At 41.2% G+C, this 20554-nt stretch overlaps 1 long non-coding RNA gene across 3 annotated transcripts in view; it reads right to left on the bottom strand.

Annotated features, from left to right (window-relative positions):
* The window catches only part of LOC134174915 (uncharacterized), a 30134-nt gene extending 10988 nt beyond the window's left edge, over positions 1–19146 (bottom strand). The window contains exons 1-3 of one of the 3 annotated variants that reach the window (XR_009968833.1): positions 19042–19146; positions 16592–16728; positions 11928–12023 (exon numbers count right to left, since the gene is read on the bottom strand). This is a non-coding gene — a long non-coding RNA (uncharacterized LOC134174915). Of the gene's footprint in view, positions 1–11927; positions 12024–14562; positions 14818–16591; positions 16729–19041 lie in introns of those variants that run through there. The other 2 variants (XR_009968832.1, XR_009968831.1) reach the window with 2 other exon arrangements.
* Between the last annotated feature and the right edge of the window lie 1408 nt (positions 19147–20554).

Below are 20554 nucleotides of genomic sequence, written 5' to 3'. Positions count from 1 at the left end.
TCTGATGATCCAATTAGGAGAAAGGAATAGGGATTTACATGGGACTGAGGATGTACTTATAGCATAGATTAAAAGAAAATTGTGTATATATAAAGGAGGGGAGGCAGCGGAGGAGAGAAAGAAGCCAAAGAAAAGAGAGATCCTTGCTTAGATTCTCTCTCAAGAAATGAGAGAAAGGTAGTCCAAGGATGTGCTGATTTGGTCATTCCCAAACAATAATCCAAACAAGTTCCTCTCCCCCATGCACACACATGTACATGATTGAAAAAAGCATGCAAGGTGCCTTGGTAATCAAGATGTTGACAGCCAGATTAATCGAGGTACCAAGAGAACTGAAGGAATAGAAACTCTTTAATTCCCTGCAGCCAATGTGAAGATTCTGGGTAGTAAAGAAGGAATAGGAATTGCTCACATATGAGCGTGAATTCGACCTGCTTTGGTGTTACTGAAACCTGATGGGAAGATTTACATGACTGCAATGTTAAAAGCACTGGTTACAATCTGTTTTGGAAGCAAAACCAGCAAATAAAAGTGGGAGGGCTGTATTCTTATGTCAAAACTGGCCCTGCCTGTTTCTGAGTCTCTGAGAACTCAGAAGCAAGTGATCTGAAGCAATGTTCTCACACAGAAAGACCAAGTCAGGTCCTGACTACTATTCATTGCAGGCCAGAGAGTGACTTGATTTCTTTGCATATCTCTCTAGTATAGTTAGGAAGAAACAGACTTTAATATGAATGGCATATAAAAGAGATCTCATGCTGCTAGAACTAGAATATCCTTGCCTTTTTTTAAAACACGAAGATGACAATTTCCTAATTTTATAAGTGTTTCATCCAACAGGAGGGAAAATGGTGCTAGACCTCATCTTGTCAGATAAAGAGAATTCAGTCACAGAATTGAAAGTCAGAGCTGTTTAGATGCGAGTGACATAGGCTTGATTACACTTGCTACATGCAAATGGAATTACATCCAAACCACACAGATATGCACATACACAGGGCTGATTTCACAAACATGAAAGCTGTTGTGAACCCAGTCATTTGGGTAAAGGGATTGAAAGCAAAAAAGTAAATAACCAGGAACTCTATGACAACATTTTACATGCTTCAAAAATACTATTAACACTAGCAAGGGAAAAAGATCTTCAAAAACCCAAATGTAACAAAAATTGTACTTGAAGAAAGGCAAGTCTGTTTAGAGGACAATTGATAACTTGTTATGAAAATGTGACCTAGAAAATAGGTGCAAGTACCAGATTCAAGACAGTCTACGTTCATGTTTGCTTGAAGTATGAATGCAGAATGTGCAGCTATCTCGAAGCCACAGCAGTAGCTCTGCACTAAGTGTTTGTGACAGTTCAGTTTAGATGTCTTCAGACCAGCGAATAAACTGTGTGTGTGGATGAGCCCTCAGTCATTTAGCTGCTCACTGACATTGAAATTCCACTTTGTGTGCCCTGCCAGCCCAACAGCTATGCACCATCTGGTTCCCGCATCCGCTCTGTTGAAGGGACACCAATAATTCCTTGCCTTGGCTTGTGCCAGTTTAGAAGTGAACTTCAGAATGAATGGGAAGTGAAAAGCGAGCAAGCACAAGCATTTCCCAAAACACCCAAGGAGTTCATAAGAGGTAGTGACCAAAACCTTTGTCTGGCCCATAAATGACATTTGTGGAGGTTCTGATTTCCTCCATCCTGGATCCTTATTGAAACCATTTCAATGGGAAATTAAAAGCCTAAACATATCCAACTTCTGGGGCCTAATATCTCTGTGTCTCTTCTTTGTCATGGGATTGTGATATGTTCAGTGGAGACTAGAAATAGCATATAATGGTATTTTTCTGCCTGTGCTTTAAAACACCCTAGGCTTTAATTAGGATAGCAGCTCTGCTAGAAACGTTAGGTACACTTTGTGATATGGAAAATTGGAGGGCTACTTTAGCCTCTTACAATTCCTGTCTGGTTTTGAATGGGTTGCTCTGAAATACAGTTCTCGGAGTACTTGTGTAAACTAACATGTCTTTAAAAAGAAACTGCCATCCATCTTCTCTATGCCAGGTTGATGGATTGTGAACCTCTGAGTAATATCTCTTAACTGAATGAGCCATCTTAGCACCTCCATGGAGAAAAGAGATGTCACTAGGTGAAACACAATGGATTGATGGGTTTTTTTTTGCTAGTAACAGAGGTGAGAAGATGGTTTTCTGCATAATTACAGAATTTGGACTATATTCACTGAAGGAATAGGCAATTAAAAGAATATTTCTCTGACTATACCCTCTGATAAAGCATATCTCTTTATATTTACATGAAGATCTTGTTGTGAGCAAGACAGAACCATTCGCTATTTTTATGTGTTGCTTTTCATGTCAGACCTGTCCCATCCCAAGCTCTAGACGAGGAAGGGTATCGCTGGATAGTGGTGAAGCTTACAAAATGAGAGCCCCTTTCCCAAGCACTGCTTCAGTGTTCTGCCTGAGCTGTGCAACCAGAATTTTCACAGTGGTAACTTGGACCGAGCCCAACTTCAAATGTGGATTATTCAGCTCTGCTGCTCCTATCTGCAGGTCCATGCTCCAGCAGTCACAAGAGCTATTTTAAATAAGGACACAGATGCCTAAAACCCTCTTTCAAACTCCAAGATGCAGAACCATGAGTCTGTGTTTGCAAAACTGGTTTCTGCTTTAGGAGAGGGGAAGATTTACAACCCTGAAGTTTAGATAGCTTGTCTTTGAGGTATTCCTTGGGAGTTCACAAGCAGAAATGGTTGTGCATGGGGGCTTCAGGTCCCCTCTTAAACTGTCTCCTGGAAGAGGGTTTTTCTTCACTGACCATACAACATGTAAAGGCTGAGCAACCAACTTAACCACTCCAAGTTAGAGAGTTTAGGTTTAGAAGTATGAATGCCTATTCGGTGTCATAAAACTTCACCCATTGACTGAGAAAGCATCCAAAAGGCATTGACATACGAAAGTACCTCTCACCTCCTGGACAAGTATGTCACCTCAAGCCACAGCATACTGAATGGCAGACTCAGCCCCAGGCAGCATCACTACAGACAGCATTAGTGCAGACTACAGTGACCAGGACCCTTTCCAAAGCAGCATCTTGCCCTTGAATTGGGGACCTGAGGCTGGGAAGTCAGTTTGGTTTCTGGCAACCTGAGAGTTAAAATCCTTGCACTTTTAAAACAAAACAAGTCTAAACCAAAATCCTGTAACCAGAGCAATAACTATGGTTTAATAACTGGGACACGATCTACAGTTGGTGAAATTAAAGCCCTGTTTTCTACTGGCTAGCTGCCAAAGTGAGGCACAAACAAATGCAGAGAAAAGCAGGAAGCAGGTTAATGACATCCCAAACAAAACATAGCAAAAGAAGCGAGAGCAACAAACTTGCTGAGCTGCTACTGATGAGATGAATAAGATTTGAACTGACATATCTGATCCACTTGCTGCACATATTTTATCTGCTAGAGCCAGTCTTTTAAGTCTCCTCGACACAGGTTTGAGCCTCATCCTCCCAGCATCTGTTTTATCCATCCTTCAACTTGTCCATTCCCGATCACAGCGGGATTTCATTGCATCCTGCTAGGACAGAGGCAGATGCATTGGGAAGGCATTTGCTGCACACTGCATCTGCCAGGAGGCTGAACAGCCAGAAGAATTCCTGACAGGATAGACCAGGTGTCAAAAGCAAGGAATAAAAGTGATAGTGAGAATCCCTGATGAGGAACTCAGCTTTTCAGAGCTGCTGGCCTGTGGTTGGCTTTGGAGGAGATTTTTAACTTGTGATTTCTTTCCCATCTCTATCTGATGTCCCACCTCAGGACTTCTCCTGCAATTATTTCTTCCCCTGGTGCCTGCTTGTTTGAACTTTTGAGACTAAATGGATGGCTTAGAGGACCAAACCACAAGGTCTGTCATTCCCATCAGGTCTTCTGAATCTGCAGGTTTGAGTCCCAGCCGGCCTGACTTAGGGATTCAGTTAAGCTCACTGGGGTTACTGCTAGGCTGCTGCTAACATTCTTTTCTTCTGGAGCTATTGACATCCAATAGAGTGGAGAAGGAAACAAAAATCAAACCAAATTCCTCTACCTCCTGCATACACGCGTGCATGAGTGAAAAGACCATGCAGGGTGCCTTCGTAATGAGGCAAAGCTGACCACAAAGAAATGCAGAGGCTGCTATTAAAGTCTTTAACAATACTTTTTCCTCTCCTTTTAGGAGGCCGCAAGACCCATCTTCCTCACTAAGCTATACTGAAACAGACAGGGTCATAATGAAGACAGGCTTGGTCTCTTTTTCAGTTTCTGTAGGAATCTGTAGGAAAAAGGTTTATGACCCCACACAGAATAAAATCCCAAAGTCCCTAAAAATCCTCTTTGACTTCACAGGGAGAACCTTAGTATTTTGGTTTCCATGTTCACAAATTCCATTCCCTGTTTCCTGATTGTACCTACAGGCTTTTCCCTTATGTCTGCAGGGCTGGTGGCTGAAGGCATGGATTAAAATGTACATTCAACAAGACAGCAAGTGCAAGACAAAGCACAGAGTTCAGACTCATAGGTAGAGAAGTCTTCCCAGAAACCAACCATGAGCTTTCCTTCTTGAGCTGCACACATTTAATAGTATTTGTCTATTAGTCAAACTTCATTCCGGAAGCATATACATCTTTGTCTTTGGCCTCAAATGTGAAAACAGCTTCAGCAACACATTCATGTACTGTGCTTAAATGCTACTGATTTTTAAGGCCCTGACAAATTGAAGCCTAACCAAAGAATTTGCCTAGAAAAGGGATTTTCCCTTTGAATCAGGACTGCATTTCTCTTCCTCTACAACTATTACCGTTGGTCAATAAAGGCTGTTCAAGATGTCTAGTCTATGAACATATATAGTCCAGTCTATTTTTACATAAAGGCAACATACAGGAAACTTCCAAAATGACATTTTATCCCACCTATTTTGATAAGTATTTAGTGTGGGATGACTGAATTTGGTAGATTAGCCTGAAAACCTGACCTTTTGGCTGCTAAGTTTAGGGGAAGTAAGTTCCATTTGCTTGGAGAAAGCCCTTTGAAAACTCTTTATGTATTAGAAAATCCAACTTCAGTTGTCAACCCAACAGAACAGATTTCAATGAGGTGTTGTAGCCTTATACAATCAGAAGATCTAGTTCTAACAATTCACTTGTTTAACAGTTGTCTCATTGGACTTAACCCCACAGCCCTTGTCCACTTTTTGTGCTAATGAATCATAAAAATCCCATATGCAAAACATAAATAAAAGCATAATTTTTCCTGTCATTTTCTCCACATTGCATCCATTCAGGGAGAAAAGGTTTCTCCAAGCAATATAATTCCACTTTGGTTAAAATAGATACGCAAGAAAATATGCCACTGAAAAGCTAGAGGGGCTTTTGAACATCTTCCTGCTGATAGGATAGACAGATAGCCACTGATGTGCTATTAATTAGCAGAAAGAATAAGCAGAGATTGAAAAATCCTTGGGACTGCAAATACCTTTTTCCTTTGATGTCTTCAAGGCCTTAGTCTAGGCTTGGAGCCCCATGTAGCTTTCATCACAATAAAACAGTACCCTTGATGATGATGCAAAAGCCTATATTACATGTAAAGACAAATGCTTTTGATAAGTACAAGACGTACACAACACACTCAAAATTACAATGTTAAGATCACAACATAAAACCCAATAAATGCAAGAGAAAAGAATAAGCAAGTGAAGCAAGGTCAGGTAAAAGAGGAAAATCTAACACCAAGAGTGAACACATACAGCAGTCGTAAGAAGTCATTGCAAGTTTTCACATGTCCAATTGGAGTTTATTGAGAGCACTGTAGAAGAAATGAAGGAAGCACAACGTGAAGGAAGGCAAACACAGTGCTGGGCAATGAGAAATTACCCTAAACTCAGAATTGTAAAGAATCATTAAAAAGATGACAGAAAATTATGTCATCTGGGGGAAAGGATGTCTTTAACATGAGGAAAAAACTTCCTATGCTGAATGCTGGACTCCTGTACCCTCCCCTCTGTGCACTTTGGTTACCTTGAACTGCAAGACACAGAGATGCGGTGATTAGCTGAGAACTCCAGCATGTAGATTTTTACATAATTCATATTTTGACTTCTCTAAATTTGCATAATAAATAGTTTAAACACTGCAGAAAATGTCTGAGAGAGGAAATTAGGATTCTGAATGAAAAAGTTAATTATACCTTGAAGGATATTTTTTTTTCAGATACATACGGGTGAGAAAAAAAGCCTAGAAATGGATAATTTCAGAGATGGAAATGCAGAAAATTATGGGAGTGGTGGCAACAGGAGAGTTATCTCCTTAAATAGGATAATTGAACTAATTTAATTTCTTAAACTGTGGCATTGCATTATAGATAAACAATTTAATCAAAATAGCAGCCTGGACACTGATGCTGCACTATGGATGCTTCTTGGGTCTGTGTAGAACACTGCTTTTCATTCTCAGCATAGTTTTCTGCAGTAGGAATACTGCATTATCATAATGGGTTGCTTCTTCCAAGTCATAAAGGGCAGGGGCAGGAAATTATGGAGGAGTGGAAAGAATGTTGACATAATTAAATCAATCACTGCTGATTGGATCCAAGGCCTGATGAATTGGTGATTGGATCCTGTAGCTGGAAGGCACTGGGGACCAGCTCTTCAAAGATATTTAAGTACCTAACTTTTGCTGATTAAAATAGGAGTTAGTCGCCTAAATTGGAGTTAGATGACTGATAGAGGAAACCAAAATATCCAAGGCCTAAATAGCTATCCTGAAGGAATGTGCATTTCATCTAATTCTCAGCAATTTTACAGAGTGACTACACCAAACCATGGTTTTCTGAACATTCATGATGGTGTACCTACACCTTATGTGAGCGAGAAGGGAAAAGAGAAAGCAAAGAAAAGATCAAGGATATGAGCTAGAGAGATATTGGATCAAGAGAGAGAGATAAGAGTGCATGTCACACAAGTTTCATTCGTTTTTCTAGTCCATGTAGTGGAAATCCCATGTACACCCATTTCCTTCTACCCACTGACAGTGATGAGGTAGGACAGCCAGTGACTAGGAGTTTCTCTGATGTCAGATAACCATCCTAATGCATGTCTGAAATGCCTTTCAACTCAGGCTGCCTCAGCTGTCACCCAGACACTGCTCTGGAGGAAGATAAACTTCTGCATCCTCCTGTTTCTTTTTCCCCTTTGCTACTGTAAGTCACACTTGAGGCCTGCATTGATTCTCCAGCACCTTGCAGAGATGAGGGGCAGGGATGCATCAGAGCAAGCTGCATTCAATTACACAGTGATGAACTGACACCTGCTAGGTCTCTCACACAGCATCTGATCACCAATTGAAGGGATGATTTATGGTTTAAAGAGAGGATGCTTTGCCTGTCCTGCAGCTCGGTTGTTTGGGGAAGACATCAGTTTACCAGCAGCGATAAGAAATTGGGCTCTCTTGGCAAATTGAGATATTTGGATGCAAACTTCACTCTTTGGCACAAAGCACAGGGTAAGGAGGCTTCAAAACATTTTGTTTGAGTATGTTTTACCTTCTAGGTAATATGACAGTGTGTTGGTGTTTGTAATGATTATTTGGTGCTTTTTTCCTTAATGTGGTTTGTGTGATTCTTAAGAAACCTGTGTAAACTAATGGCTTCCTATAGGGAATAGCAACCTACAATACATGCTAGTACAGACAGATGAAATAAAATATCACAGGTGGGTGATAACATGCGAGAGCTGAATTATTCACCTGCCAGACTTGAAGGATTTAATTACACAAGTTCTAATTGTTATGGCATATCCAATTAAAATCAGTTCCTGAAGGCCTGATAGGGAATAATGGTTGGTAGGAATAATATGGGAAGAGACCGACTTACAAACAATCCTGAATGAACACTCTAGCACCGTATCTTCTACAAACGACTGATGTAGTCCTAACCTGAAGCACTTGGTCAGAGTTGGAAGGTGGAAATAAACCTCTGTGAAAATGGTGAGCACAAACCTATTGGAGTCAGAGTTTAACGTGAAGGCAGAAAAGCAGGAAAAATAGAGTGGAGCAAATGCAGGAAACTGAGCAATGAACTTCACACCAGGGAACTGATGCGGGATAGCTGACAGCAGCTAAAGGCGACAATGTTAAAGGCACAGTAGTAAATTACAGCAGTGCAGGAAGAAAAGCAAGAGACCAACACAGACACACAAAGATATCTTTAAAGACTTGACAAGTTAAAGAATTAACCAAGTGCATGATGCCTTGATCCACTGACATGGATACAAAAGAAGAGTGCATGCAAGGAGAGAATGGGAGCAGTTCAACATCCAAATTAAAGACTTTGGAAGGGATGTAGATGGAGAAACACAGACTTAAAACATGTGTATGTGACCATGAAAAAATAATGGGAATCTTGTGAACCACAGTAATCTTGCACCACAGGAGACTAATGGGTTAAAGAGGATATAGATGACTTGTATGTGAGTCAGACTAACCACATGAAACTCTCAAGGAAATCACTACTGCAGTCTCTGTGTTCCTCAGCTACTCACTGATACCGGGGAGGGCCCAGAGGGCCAGAGAAGGACAAACATAATGCCTATATTTGAAGAGGGGAAAGGTGAATCCAGGGGATTATAGACTAGTTATTTTAACCCAGAAAAATAATAAATTATTAAACAATCAATTTGTAAGAACCTGGAGGATAATAAAACTATGAAAGGTGCAGTCAACATGGGATTGCAAAGAACAAATCCTGTCATATTGATATCATTCTCTTCTTTAACAGAGCCACATGCAGTAGTGGTTTAGGAGGATGAAGGCGTAGTGATGTGTTTTGCTTTTAATAAGATCCCATGTTGCTTTCTTATAAGCAAACTAGGAAAATATGGTCTAGAGGACTTCCCCTAGGTGAGGATGGGCCCACAATTGGTTGAGAAGTCACAAATGAATAGTTCTCCTTTACCCTGGAAGGACATTAGAACTGGAGTCCCACACTTCAGCGTTTTCATTAGCCATGTGGATGATGTACTAAGGTGCACATCTATAAAATTTGCAAATGACACTTTGCTGGAAGGGACTGCAAGCACTTTGGGAGACAGGATTAGAATTTAAAATGATTCTGATACCTTGGAGGAGCAGTAGGAAATCAACAAGATGAAATTCAATAGGACAATGGTGCAAATGACTCCTTAGGAAGGAGAAGAAATCATGGCTATGTCCATGAAACAGAGAATAACTGCCTTGATGGGAGTACAGTGGAAAAGGATCAAAAGGTTATAATACTGTGCAAGGTGAATGTGAATTAACAGTGAGAAGAGGCAAATCTCGCTCTGGAAAGTAACACCAGGCAGATCGTATATTCTGCTTAGCTGGGCACCGAGGAGGCTGCAGCTGGAGTATGAGGTCTTTGGGGCATCTTGTTTTATAATGTAGACAAATCGGAGAGATTCAGAGGAGCAAGGAGGAGAAAAGTTTCAGCAAACAGAACCAATGCGTGAAGTTGAAGAGTTAAACCTTAGTAAGAAAAGACTGAAATGACATAATACAACCTTCTAGTATTTTAAAGAACACTATAGCTGGGGATTAGCTATTCTCTGAAAGTATAAAACAATGAGTACTGGGTTTAATTTCCAGCAGCAAGAAGATCTGTGTTAGATGAAGTAACTTTACCTTGTAAATCAACTAGCAAGGATAGACATGAGCTATCTGTTGCTGGGTGCTTTAAAGAATAAGTTAACAAGCTTTCTGTTGATGGGCATCTAGATCAGGGATGTTACAAGTTTTTAAGCTCAGGAGTGACTTCCATTTCAATTGGGATCACAGTCTCTATCTTTGGAAGTGATCAGAATGCCATTCTGGAGATAAATCTCTTCCAGATGCTCCATCAAAATCAATGTGACTTTATTATTTTGTAATACTGAAATAGATTTTAAAATAGTGCTTGGGAGAGTTGTGAGTACATACAAGGATGTTAACAACGGGTGCTAATCCATCCTTTTCAATCCAATGAGGAAATAATAGCATCCTAAAGCAAATTTTGCTGTTCCTATTTCAATTCTGAAAGAGTTCAGCAGCCAAGAATCTGTCCACTGCATCAAAGTCTTGCACTAACAGCTGAAATCACCTTAGTGATGAAGAAACTGAGTTTGTTTCACTCTTCTAGGTAAAAGTCTGCAAAAGTAGTAAAGAAATAATAGGGGTTTCTCAAGCTTTGTAGCCGGTCCTGAGTGTAGGCAGAGGTAGACTTGCAGCTGGTTATGGCCAAGTCTTCGAGAGCCACTTTCAGATAGTCTCATGGCATCTGATAGAGGTTTGTGTCTGCCAATACATATGGCAGCAATAAAAGAACACTTATAATTTTATTGAGGTGCAAACAAGACTTAAAGATAGATGTTACATTGGGGGAAGAAACATTCATGCTGCAAAGGACACCCAACACAGTGGTTCTGCACATGGCTTTGCATCCAAGCAAGAGTTACAGCTCTAATAGGTTTCTCCATGCATGGCTTGGCTCACGGGCATGCTGGATGTTAGCACACTGAGCTTACATCCAGTCTTTGAAATGTAATGAGCCCTGACTGCAGCTAAGCCACACAATATGTACTTGTGGTGAGGTGTGAACACTTTTGAGAGGTGATATGGATCATGGAAAGCTGCTGTCAAATGAATTATGGAAGCTACCTCCTTATGTTGTTCCTAGTGGAAGAGCAGTACCCTTGGTTTCACACTGGTCAGAACTAGGGAAAGGACCAGTCAGATTCCTTTGTATCAATTTCTGGTTGACATCAGGGTAGTGAAAGCTGGCTACAAAGCAATAAAAACAAGGAAAGAAGGGTCACTCTAGAGATGTTATCATCTTTCCATATCTTTGATGTGCATTTCTTCCATCGTCAGTGGATTCTTATTTCTATCTGCAGATGCATACTTAAGTATTGTACTCCATACACCATTTAAATCCTACGAGGTTGTTGTGCATACCTTCCTTTTCAGGGATCTAATTTTTGGCTAGGTTTCAGACCCCTCTTTCTCAGCTTCTACCTCTCCTGTGGTGTAATTCTCATTTTGCCTGCTCTGTGACTAGGGCAGCCAGATGTTGAGCCCTATAGGTGTTTCCTTTCAGAAATCCTTGGGTCCCAGATTAACCTCTGGCACTTTATGCTCTCCTCCAGGGTGGACAAAGCACATGTAAACTGAAGAAGAAAGTCATGGGAGACTCGGACATATTTTTCTTTGCTAAATTTGTATTGAAAGGTCTGATGAATTACCCATCTCTGTGTAAGGGGGAAGCCTTCTATGTCTTTCAAAACTGTCTCTGTCAGATGAGATGTTCTAACCTGACACATTTCTCCTTGACACATGCAGTTGCCTGCCTGACTGAACTCTCCTCTCTTCAAGCTACTCTTCATAGCAACACAATAAATAAACAGATAAAATACACCAAAAGAGTAGATGTCATTAGAGCCACTACTATCCAACTATTTTGAAGCTAACTCCACCAAGGTGAAGTTATACTTCTTACCACTTTTCTTGCTCAGCTCTTCAGTGAGGTCTTTGCATCTTTTGGTTGACTCTGTGCCTTAGGATAGGTAGCAGTGCAAAACCACCCAGGGAAATCAAGAGGCAAGTATCATTCCTAGCAAAAGGAATCATTTTCCCAGTTTTACAGCAACAGCCTCTCAGCTAACAACCCTGTGGCTGTCAAAGTCACTCCTTTCAGCAAGTACATTTGAGAAATCCCAGCATCTGACTTTGAAATGCACTTGGAAGCAAATGCTGAGCCAGCAGAGAACGGAGCACATTGGTGTTCAGGGCTCCCTCCGATCTGTTCCAGGGAGGAATCAGGCAGCACCATTCAGTTCCTCAGCATCCTAATGATAAATATCCTATAGTTGTTTACCTACTTCCAGATTGTACTGAGGGGAGCATCTAACAGCTGGATAAGCAATTACAGCTCCTTTCTTAAGGGGTGCAGCAGAAATCGTCAGTGTAAAGTCTAGCAAGATATCCTCAAGACAGTAAGTTAGGAAGAGGAGAAAGATGACTTCAGATGATGCCAGCAAACCCTGCTGAGATTAGCCTTCCTCTGGTGGGATTATTTGATGCATTACACTGCAATCTGCAGGAGAAAAACACAAGAAAACATAACAAGGAGAAACGGGGGTGTACCAGACTCTCATGGTGCTCTACCACCAAGTTAGTGATTAATAACAGGAAACTCAGAGTTTCTTTTGAGGCTTGCCACCTCTCAGACTCTGTGTATTGATCCAATTGACTAGACTTTAGAACACTGTTTCTATTTTAAAATGGAGACTTGTATTTGAAAGCAAAACAAAAATATGAAGCTTCTGTCACAATTTGCCTGTACATCCACCCAGAAATGAGTCCAAACCTCGGAGTATTCATTCAATACTTTGTTTCCCCACCATTTTGCTTGTTTATAGCATGTGGAAGTGCATTTGCATTTAGTTCAATTGCTTTTTGTAATCATTTGATGCAACATGTTCAGGTGGTTTGCAGCCTGAGGAATCATTCTTTACAGATCATACTATTTGACATGTGCGGTAAAGAGAAGTGGGCAAACTGAACGACCTCTAGTCAACCCTTTCTATTTCCAGTAAGGTCAAGATCAATGCTTTTCCAGACACAAGTTTGTCTAGTCTGAATCTCCAGCAGTGTCAATTTTGCATCCTCTCTAAGCACAGCAGAAGGAGCTCCAAGAGCTCAGCTACCTTGAAAACTGAGGCTGAGCAAGGCAAAGTTTTCCTTCCAGCCATGAAGACCCTGGAAAAGCAAGCAGGAAAAACTCAGAGAGAGCTATTAATGACCCCTTGGGGAAGCCTGCTGCTGGCAGTCACCTCAGGCTCAGTATGGGCTGTGTAGATGAATTGCAGGTGCTTCCATCCTCTACGTCTGTGAAGTTTCCTTTTGCTTTAATATTTATAGGAAACCACTATAACATATCAAATGTGCACTCATCTTTACTCCATTACTCATGAGAGGGATAACTCAATATGTCAAATATGCCCTGATCAAGGGGCAATTTCTCTTCTCCCCATGCCAAATGCAGACCAGGTGTAAATGGATGCATCTCCATGAAAATTGTACCTCTTTATGCTGGCACTGAGCACAGCCCTCTTGCTCAGTCTGCTGGAACGTTTCCCAGATACCAATGTCAGCTCCTCAGTTCAATCCAAAGCACATCATATGGCCCTTTTCTTTAACCAGCCCTACAGAAAGAACAGACTCGAATTGTGCTTTCATGCCTTAGTACTTTGTTTAAGAGTATGAAACTGTCTCTCGGTGAGAGAGATGGAGTCTTTCAAGCTAACAGAGACATTTTTAAGCACCCTAACCCACAGCAATGTAATAGCTGCAGAGGCTGGCATTCATCTCCCTTCTCTTTAGAAGTCTAACAGTGAGAGGTCAGAGATAATCACCCCAATCTCTCTCTGTAGTCTGGGGCTGTGGGTACCTCCAGAGACAATTCAGCTGACCCAGATTAGACCCTGTTCTTGAGAACAAAATGAGACATCTTCTGGGGGAGCCTATTTCTCTCTGCTGTCTGTAGAGGAAGCCTGGCAAGACTAGATCAGACTTCAATGTTGAACACCTAGATGCTTAAATTAAGGAAATGAGGCTTACTCTGCCTAGCACACAAAATTTCAGCACTTTATTTGATGTAAATCCCAGTGCATTAACAGCTTATGAAACGTTACTTCAACCTGGTGTCACACCGATTGAGTCCAAGCTTTGAGAAACTAAAGGGCTGAAAAAGAATATTTGTGTAGGTATTTTACTTCAACATTTTCAAAAATTCTGGAATTCTAAGGTAATCCTAGCTCCTGCAAGTTCCTCTGAAAATCCTATAAAATTCCATGTTCAAATGAGCTTTGGACAAAGCACCCAGAAAAAGATTATCTTTCTAATATACTATTTCATAGGCCACAGAGAATAAGCAATGCAGCTTTACCAACTCTTCCTTTTTCCCCTTTTGAATCTCAGCTCTCTCATTCACATACAGAATTCCTCTGGCTTCATCATTCTCTCTTGTGCTTAGTTATGCTTCGTGTGAGTTTTCATTGACCTTTTTGGGGTTCTTTTTTTTGGGGGGGAGAGAGTTTGTTTGGGGTTCCCCACCGTTACCCTTCCTGTACTCCTGCATCTCTAAGTAAACCCAAAACAGCTTTATTATTTATAAAGAATCTTCAGTATCTTTGGTGCTTTATATACTTGTATAAATGCATTACCTGACCTCTAAGTGTTCTTGTCATAAAAGCAACCTGAAGGTACCAAAACCTGTAGTACAAGTGTAAGAATCTCAACAAGTCACCATGGTGTTAAGATGAGGTTACCACTGTGAATATGTTGTGTCTTATGGGAGAGGGCTATTGTGTTTGCTTATGACATTTCCCATAATGAAAGGGTTATCTGTAAGGCTACAAAACGTACCTGCCATAAAGGTGAAAAGCAAGCAAACAACATAGAACAGAAGCCATGGACCAACAGTCACTTATGTTTCATGAGGGGTTCCTTTAGACAAGCTCTAGTGCTATCTGTGGACTGAGTGGCAGTTGGTATCTGTGTTATTTTTACCCAGAAGAACCACAGTTCACCCTCCTTCCATAAAGTCCAGTGGCAGCTTGCATGTTTGGGGGCAAGGGGAGACTTGCATAGTTCAGCTAGATTGCAGAGCTCATTTGGGCACAGCTTGGGTCTCTGCAATTCTAATCTGGCATTGCCAGTAGACATTCCTTCCTTTTCTATGGAGGGAACATCTCAAGTATTGCCTGTAAAAAAAAAAAAAGTAGAAGTAGAAAAAGTAGAGGAAAAAATAGAAGTAGAGATAAAATTGATCCATTCAAGTACACTTCTTTGCATAGGGTGAGTAAATGTAAAGTCATTGAGGAATAAAAACCTGTTGGGCACTGGTGAAGCCCATCCTGTGCTCTGTAGTCTTGGAGCAATAGGGATCTATTCTAGCTAAAATTATGATGGGATCTTCTCTATACAGAAAAAGCTGGAATTACTGCATTTAAAACATAGAAAACAAAAAAAGGAAGAAGTTGGATGTACACAAGTGAGACTGTGTTTATGCAGACACCATATCAAATATATATGTGGGCTCTGTTAGTAGAATATGCCTTAAAACATCTATGGATGTCAAAGGCATTAGCCTACATAGGTCTGTGACCCTGCACACACCAGCACATGCATGTGCATACTTCTCTCATTCTATAGGAATTCTGTTGTATTAAAGGTTTTCCAGCTCAAAAGCTACTAGCAGTCTCTCCTGACTATGCACAGACAAAAATATGCACATGCACAAGCTGCATTCTGTTCAGTGATGCAGCTTTTTGCTGTTCTAAATCATCATCACCCTCTTCATTATCAGAATTAGTACTGCAGTAAGCTCATTCCTGGAATGAGCAGGTGTGAGGGGAAAATAAAAACAACCCAAACCAGACCCAATAAGGTCATCCTGAGTAATGCAGGGATATTATCAGACCTCTTGGATATGCATCCATCACACTAAAACTTACCCAGATGCTTATTCTCCATTCCTAGCCCTCCTTCCCTCAGTTGTACATAGGAGCATACCTACACCTAAACTTAGATATCTTCCCTAGGAGACTCTTCCAAGACTTGAGCTGCCATCTATTTATTCCCACACACTCTCTTCCATAGATATAGTGTTAAAAAAAATATCTCATCACCATGCTCACTGTTTCCGTGAAGTCAGAAATAAGTCCCAGGAAGCTGCCAGAGGTTTAGAAGCTAAGCCAGCCATGCACAGCTCCGGTGCTACTGACATTTCCAGATGGCATTAATTTAATTCCACTTAGTTATGCTTTTAAATTTGATTTGAAAAATGTGTCATAAAATACCATTAAGTGCAGGGCAGCATTGGGAAGCAGGCTGTGAAGTTCCCTGCACTGACAAAATCCCAGGGAAGGGAATGTAATTTTCATAGCTAAGTACTGGGGGGTATGTTGGGAGAGATTCCTTTAGAGGGTGAGTTGAGTGAATCAAGAATCACGAATAAGCATTATATCCACTAGATATTTTCATGGTGTAGCAGATCTGGAGGACTCTGATTTAGTGCTTTAAAGCCAAGGGTTGATGGGGAAAGGGAAGATACATGCAAAGCCTTCTGCATCAGTAGGCATACCCAGAAAGGAGAAAAGAGAACAGATGTGCAGAAGAGAAATCTGGAGAATCACTAAGACTTAATTGTGTAAAAATGCAGAATATTATCAATGGTGAGATATGGTTTTGACCCTGACCCACTGTTACACACTACAGAAAGATTAATACCTTTTAAAGACAGAGTGAGCTTTAACTGGTGCCTATTCTAGCTACAGACCACTTCCACACTCATCACAGTATAACATCCTTTCCTAGATTCCATTCTCATTTTCAGTTTTCCAAAACACAACTTCTTCTCCCACTTCCATAGCCAGCCCATTTGTTCAGACCTGTGCTGGGCATCCTCAGAAGTACCTGCACACAGTGCTGGCTTGTCATCTGTAGTAGCTGGCATATGCATCTACAAAATCATACCTGGTAACAGAGGAGCAGATGGTCTTATGGAAAGAACTGTGTTGGAAACATTTTCTCCTATCCAAAAACTCAGATACTTTTTTCTCCATCCCAAAATTGAATGTTATTCTGAAAAGGCAAAACTGTTAGTAGAAAATCTGTAAGGAAAAAAATGAGCAACTCAAAGTTTGATGTTAATCATTATTATAATTGTATTTTAGTAGTATTATGAAATTGCCATCATTTCAAGGGAGGAACAACTGGGAAGTTGTGCTTTCCTCAAACACAACATGTCAAAATGTCTACAAATTTCCTTAAGTAATTTTGCAAACAGATTCTCACAAAGCTTTTACAGTCCCAAAAGTCTCTTCCATGTCTAACAATGAGTCCCACGCCCCTCTTGGCAATAAACCTTCTCAGTGAGAAGGGTGGTCTGAACAGCCTCTCCCACTGACTCTCCTGATGGGTTCACCCCAAGGGACAGAGTTGATCACTGTGAGACGCTGGGTCAGGGGGCTGTATTTCCCTACTTAGATCATTGGGTTTTCTCTACCTCCTGTAGGAATCCTTTGGGGGGGGGGGGGGGGTGAGCCTCTTATTACATAACCTTACACTGACCAGTACCAAAAAGTGTGATAATGAATATATCTGGATAGCTCTGTGATGGATTCTTGAGTCAGTCTTGCGAAGATGGAATGCACTGCCTTTCCCCTTTTAATTGAAACCTAAACTATGGCTCCTGCAAAGTACCCATGTGAAGGGCTCGATGGTCTCATTTTCTGAAGAACTGCCTTTTCATCTCCTTTTTTTCTTCCTCACTTCTCTTTTCCTCTCCTCTCCATTATAATTTTCTCTTTGACCATTGTTTTGATTTCTATTCTCAAAACCTGGTAGGGCAGAGAATCGAATGGATGGCTGTGTGTCTCACCCCTTACTAGAGAGACAGATGTGAATACTGAAAGACTCTCATCCTGGCAAGCACCCAAGTGCTCTGTGACAGCCTTTAAGCACCTGAAGCACCCTAGGAATACTGAGCAATCCACAGCTGTACAGCCCTGGCTACCGCCTGACATGGAGCAGTGGCACACATCTGGAATACAGAGCAATACACTCTTCATGCTGGAATACCGAATGACCCACAACCACCAACACCCTCTGAATACCAAGCAGCTCTGCACCTTTGCAATGCCAACAGCATCTGAAGGGAAACACTGAGACGTGGCTCAAAACCAATCCTCCTGCAAGGAAGGGTTTGAAAGGCTGCAGAAAGTAAGTCTGAAGCTGTGGAGTTGGATCCTGAGCGAGGATTTTTACAGAGAAAGTATAGAATATAAAGCAGCCAAACATTACCAAAGGATGCAGTGGGAGCTAAGCACCTAATCCATTTTTTTCAGGTGCTTTTTAGAAATCCACTGTAAGATCGAGTGTATTCCCTGTTGAACAGAGCAGTGCATTGCTATTCCTAACAGGTCCTGGTGTCAGCAACACGACAAAGGCTCTCTCTGCTACTGGGAGAGACCAGGTCAGAAAGGCTGGAGACCTTGCTTGTGAACTTTAAATGACCTACTCTTGAAGCCAAAAAATTCCTAATTTTTCCTTTTCTAGGGTACCTTAGACAGGAGATACACAAAAAAAGGTTCTTTGGAAACTCATTTTTCCCCTCCAGGGTATTAACTCAAGCTTTACAAAGGCTTATAATCCCTTTAGACAACAGCAGCAAGAGCAGCAGCAACTACAAAGCCCTAAGCTTGGAACTCAATCCCCTGGTGATGGGCTGAACCCTCTGCTGAGGTTGCAAAGGAAAAGAGAAAGGTGTGAAGATATTTACATCAAACACATGGAACAAGAGGGGATTTTAATCAAACTTTCCTTTTTCATCTGTTCTTTCTTCTCTTGGAATCTGCTTTTTCTTTATCCTGATGAAATTCAGCATTTGCTTTTTTTTGCCTTTTTTTATTCCTGTAGAAAAGGAGGATTTAAGAAAAAAATATAATAATAATCACAATCCCCCCTGAAAACTCTGAGTATTAAAACTCCAGGGCAATGCATCTCTAAAATCTGTAAGACTGTAAGAAGATAAGAGACAAAAACCCATGCAACTGTTTCCTCTCTGTGTCTTTGGAAGTTGCAGACGCGTATATAATACCCCTAAGCCGGGGTAATCTGCTTGCCTCCTCCTGCCTTTCCTGATGCACGCGGATGTACTTAGCATTAATATTCCTCACACTACAGCAAATGAACACCCAGGAGGCAGCTGACTCAATCAGTGCTTGTTTTACTTACTGTGTATCGCTGAGAAAAGACCATAAACTAGAGCACGACAGATCTGTAATGCTCATTTCAATATGCTTCCCCTGTTTGTTCCAGCCCTGATGAACCTTCATATTCAGCCAAAATAAAAGGAGGGGGGAAAAAAAGAAGAATTAAGAAATATATTACAACAAACGCATTAGCACTGTGTGGTAAATTACCACTGGAGATCCCGGTTCCTCCTAGTAGGAGCATTTGTGGATAAACACGTTTGTTTACTTCATTTTTCCTGCTGCCTTCCCCAGCATATGATTATTCACTGAACGATGTCACGACTTCCAAGTCTGATGTCATGGCTGTTTCCACAGCAACCAAGTGGAATCCAAGATAGATTTGAAACCAGGTAGGCTGGAGTAATCGTCATCTGGAAGCAGCATTTGTCCATTCTCTCTCATAAAATTGATGGGCTCCCACCACTGCTGTTTGGAGACTGGAATTTGTTTTAATTACGATGGCACAATCACAAAATGCAAAGGAGCTAGCTGTTATTTTTGGAACAGGTACAGCTGCAGGGTAATTGAGAGAAAAGACTGTACAGACCATACAGATGAGCTTATTTTGTGCGGGCAGGTTCATATACCCAATTTGGTGGGGTATGAGATATTGTCCCCTTATTTCCCTGGTTAATTCATTCTATTGCTGCTGGAGATCTCCTAGTACAGTCATCACATTTGAAGATGAGACTGTATTGGCTGGATCTGTAACAACTGGAGTGGGAGCATAGACATCTACCTTAAAAGTAGCCACCTACACTGTAAATGCCAAAGTGATGAATCCTACCTCTCCAGTTTATTAATAACAAAGCCTGCCTTCTTATCAGTTCCTCATGTATCTACTCACCTTAAACCTCGGTTTAACCCACCGTCCCATTGGTCACTCTATTGACTTGATCATGAGGGTTCTAGAGAGGCTTTAATTGAATCTGCAACAGAAGAAATGGAACTGAAGAGACAGAAAGGGAGATGATGCTGGGGTAGTGGGAAAAGCTTCAGGAGACAAACTGCCTCTGGGGAATATGATGCCATGAATGTTGCTTTGATTTACAGAAACTAGAGATAGGCTGAGCATGCTGAAACAAGATGTAGACCAGAATATGACTCAAAGGTAGTGCAGAAAATTTCACGTTGATTTAGAGAGGTGTTCTGCACAATGGCTTAAATCAGAGACACTGGATGATTTTAGTTAGGGGGTTGTGTTCAGTGAATTTCTTAACAGATACATGGAAGCATTTTGGATGGAAGGTGAAGGGCTGCTCTTAACAAATCAGAACTGGGTGAATGGGATGGCATGGCTGCCAGTGATGATTTATGTGTAAGTCTTGGTTAAAAGATTAGTCAAAACAACTGCAATGATGAGAGTTGCGATGACAGTGAGGTTCATCTTCTCCTGTGCTCCTGGCACTAAGGGAAGGGATACAGGTGTCCATTACTCATATCTTGCTTGCAGTCTGATGGCAACTCAGGTGCCATCAAATGGGCTTTGCTGGACTCACAGGAGGAGAGTTAATTCAGCTGCAGTTGGAAGTTGTGCTTTTCATGGTCTAGTGGCTCTCTATTTATTGCATTCATTAGCTTCAAAGCCAAGATCAGCCTGTGGGATCTCTGCCTCCTGCCTGCTGACCTGGATGTGTCTTTGCCCATCCGCTCTGTGGCATTGTTTTCTAGCAGCCTGTTA

The sequence above is a fragment of the Pezoporus occidentalis genome, unplaced genomic scaffold (assembly GCF_034315485.1).
Source record: "Pezoporus occidentalis ecotype Australia unplaced genomic scaffold, CSIRO_AGI_Poc_V1 ctg64, whole genome shotgun sequence".
Taxonomy (NCBI): Eukaryota; Metazoa; Chordata; class Aves; order Psittaciformes; family Psittacidae; genus Pezoporus; species Pezoporus occidentalis.
This window is presented reverse-complemented; position numbering and strand designations above follow the sequence as displayed.